The sequence below is a fragment of the Lagopus muta genome, chromosome Z (genome assembly GCF_023343835.1).
Source record: "Lagopus muta isolate bLagMut1 chromosome Z, bLagMut1 primary, whole genome shotgun sequence".
In the NCBI taxonomy this organism is placed as follows: domain Eukaryota; kingdom Metazoa; phylum Chordata; class Aves; order Galliformes; family Phasianidae; genus Lagopus; species Lagopus muta.
In genome coordinates this window covers 70,799,892-70,803,866 of record NC_064472.1, presented here as the reverse complement: position 1 = coordinate 70,803,866, position 3,975 = coordinate 70,799,892, and positions in this window count along the sequence as shown.

Here is a 3,975-nt window from a genome sequence, read left to right as displayed (position 1 = left end):
TAGTTTCAGGCAGTCTGTATCAGGCCTCACTGCCCTCCAAGTGAAGGATTTCTTTTTGACATCTCACCTAAACCTCTTTCCTTTTACTTTAAAATTGCCTCCCCCTTGTGCTATCCACAGCCCAGAGACAAGAGCTGGCAGCTCTGACGTCTGGCTGCTCAGCTGCAGGGTAAGCAGCAGCCCTGCCAGCTCCAGGCCTCCAGCCACACGACACAGCTGTAAGGCAGGTCCTGCTGAAAGCCTCACATAATTCAAGGGGGAACTGGCTTAGCTGAGATGCCTTGAACATTTCAGAGGTCTCAGCTTCTAAACAAGAAACTTGAAACACATTTCTAACATCTCACTTCTCTGATATTCTTCCTCATTACACAACACATTGGGAAACCACCTAGATCTGCCTGTAATCTGTCACTCACCATTATTAGGGTGAACTTAAAGAGAAAACTGCAATGAACTTCATATTGCTTTTTCTCCTTCTCCCACGTCTGTGTCCTTTCTATAAACACCTTCAGAGACAACAGTTCTCCCAGAAGGGGAGAGCATTAGCCAGCAAAGCTGAACAGAAAGGAGGCAGGAGGCAAACTATGTGCCTTGCTTTGCTCAGAATTTGGGGCACGGCCAACAAAGAAAGTAGCCTGGATTCTGCCTCAGCAGGGAGTCACAGACCCAAAGGACAGAAGAAAACCTTGGTTAAAAATAGGAGTAAAAATAAAAGGATGGCATTGTGCTGGAACCAGTTTAGGAGACCAAATGGAACTGGATTCAAGGCTCAGAGCTCAGGATTACTCAATTTTAATCCACTGACTTTTTAATTAGATAAAAGGTTATTTGTCTCACCTGCCCACAGAATCAGGTTTTGTGTGTTTACACAACTTCAAGGCTTCTGGAAAAGCTTTTTTGTTTTTTGGTTTTTTTTTTTTTGTTCAGTTGTGGGTTGGTTTTTTTTGTTGTTGTTGTTTTTATGTTGTTGTTTTTTTGTTTGCTTGTTTGACAGTGCTCCTTCATCTTGTAAATTTACATATATATAAGAGCATATATATGTACAAACATATATAAACAGATGATCAATACTTAAAAGAAACCACAAAGTGCCTTCATAGTTTCTCCACATTATCTCATTTCCACAGGGCTGGGGATCACTGCTAAATGTTACTATGTTTCACAGAGGAACTGTATGGGTCTGCTCCTGCCTCAGTGCCTCCAGCCACATTATGGGACAAGAGAAAGGAAGCAGACATTGCTATCAGGAGCAAGTTAATGCTGAATATGAACAAATATCAGGCAACACGCAAGCCTTAGAAGAGTGGAAGTTACTCACAGTACAACAAGGCAGGGGGAAGGGAAGGCTTGCAAAGCTCAGGACTCATTGAGCACACTGCAGTCCTGTCAGCAGACCCAACTTTAACAGGCCCAGAGGATGTAAAACTCAAGTCAAGAACAATAACTCTCTTCTTGTCAAAGCCTGGCGATGAGATTTCTTCTGACAGCTCCTGTTTCATGCTTCCAGTGAGCTCACTGGCTTCCTGCACAGCCACACGAGCAGAAGCCTGACCTCTCCCATTCACCCACAAGTTGGCTGCATGCAAAGTGGCATTAATTCCAGCTGGCACATGGGCTTGGCTGAGGCCCTTCCTTCCTGTCAGCAACAGAGGAGGGCTGCGACTGTGTGTGTGTGGAGGAAAGGCATAGAAACAAGCAGCAACCGATGGAACTCTGCAGCAGGCTGCCTGGTTTGCAGCTTTTCACTGACCCTCTGCAGTCACAGCAATGTTTAGGCAAAAATACTCAGAGCCAAGAGCAAAATGACGAATGCTTCTCCCCAGAAGCACCAACCATACGTAAGCAGCAGCCCACTCTTGATCCCATGAGGATTTTAGTAATATAGTATTACAAAAGCCATGCTGGAGAAGTCTAGAAATATTCTTTTCTCCCACCTCTTGTCTCTCAGTTTGCAAGGATAAGTAGATTTTAACTTTGGCACAAAAATCAGCATCACAAACATCTTTTCCATTGAACAGCCTACAATTAGGCAAGCTGCTTTCTATATATAGACTGCAGGGCTTCAGCACAGCTAGAAAAACACTGGAGCCTCTAATCTGCTTTTGGAAAGGAAACACATGGGAAGCAACCTTGCAAGAGGTTATAGCTGAATGCTCACAAACCCCTATGGTTCACAAGATGGACGGGTTTGAATCTGAAGACAGGTGGGATTTCTAAGAGCCAGCTGTCAAGAACAGCTACACAAACATTTGTAGCAACGATTTGCAATGTAGCCACAACAGTAACTTTCCACATGAAACATGTAACCAGAATTGTAACACATGTGGCAGTGACTGACAGCCTGCAGCCCTGTTGCTGCTTTACTGGAAGGGTCCAACCCTGAGAAGCAAGCAAGCAGGCAGTGAAAGCAGAAGATGCGAAACTGAACTAAAGGACTTTTCACTTTCTTTTCAGTTTCCTGTGCTGAGGGCTGGCAAGGGAAGTTTTAGTGCTGTGTAGAAGAGCCCAAACTTAGAAGCACTCAAGGCCTCCAGGAAATGCAAAAAATCATCGGAGTTTGGACAAGGTTTTTTGTCAGCTCCTCCTGGAGAACACATCCCAGTTACAGCAGTTACACAACACTGAGATCACACCTGCCTCCTACAAAGCCAACATTCACATACAACAAATATAGAAATGATCTTCTGAGGGGAAGCTGCCTCCTTGCCTAAACGTGCAACAACATTTACTGTCATTAAGCAGTTCTGTAACTGAGCTTAGTTTTTAATCAAGTGCTCAGAAAACACATTAAGCTTACACATTTACTCTTATATATACAATTTGTCTCACTTTACCATATGAGTCTACAAGAATTTGCACTGAGACATCCTCAGATCCAAAAGCTGGGTTCAGTTTGAAACTGTTATTCCATACATTGCCATCCTCTTCTCTAAGTGCCCTCATTTCTTGGCCGAGACTAGAGAGCATTTATTTAAGCTCAAGTCACTTTGCACCACTGTAAGTTTATTGCCATGTAACACTTCTGTGCCTCGGGAGACTGGAGGAACCCAAGAATGCCTGAGGCACAGGCATACCTGAAAGCAGAGGATTGGAAAATAATTGTGTGAGGAGTAAGATGAATTTTACGATGAATAAAGCAGCTTTCAGAAGCAGTGCATGAAAGCAGCTGGCTAGAAGCAGGCATCAACTGCTGCAGCTCACAAAACAGGAAGTGAAGTAGTGTATGTATCACAAGACAGAAGAACAGCAACGGAAGGAATTCAAGTGGGAAACGTTTCGTTTGAAAGCACGGAATACATTCAAAGTGTTATTGAACAGGAAAAAAAAAAGACTAGAAGGACTCAGAAACAAGATTTAAGAAATGTGATCTCTGTCTGCAGCTGTAACGAGCACAAAATACATTCAGGAATATTCATGTTTCAGTAGGCAGGCAGTTTTCAAGTGATTGCAGTGGTGGTCGATTCAACCATTTCCCCCAGGCTCCAGCAGCTCTGTTGCACACATGGTCTTTTGCCAAAATTTGCATGAAAACTTCTGTTGGAGAAAGTATCAAGGAAGAGACAAGAGAAAGACAAGCCAGATGGCAGAGTAGGAATGCTTTTCTCAGTGGCAGTACCTCAAATCAAAGTGAAAACACTACTCAACTCCTACAGATTTTAGAGCAAAGAAACCTATCTATTAAGTCTTAATCTAGGCTGACTTGTTTCAACAGACAGGAATCTGATCAGGTGTGAATTTCACATGATCAAGTTGATTTTTTAGAATAAGGATAGCTCAAAAGGTTTAGGCACACATGAGGTAATTCACAAGAGATCGCACAGGTACAAAGAAAAATCTAAAGGCAGCACACTCATTTAGTTCAGTGCAGATGATTCAGAAATCAAATCCAAAGCTGCCATAAGCACTTTAAAATCAAAGGCAACCACTTTAAAGAAAAGGCCAAAAACCGTATTCCAAACATTATATTCAAAATTT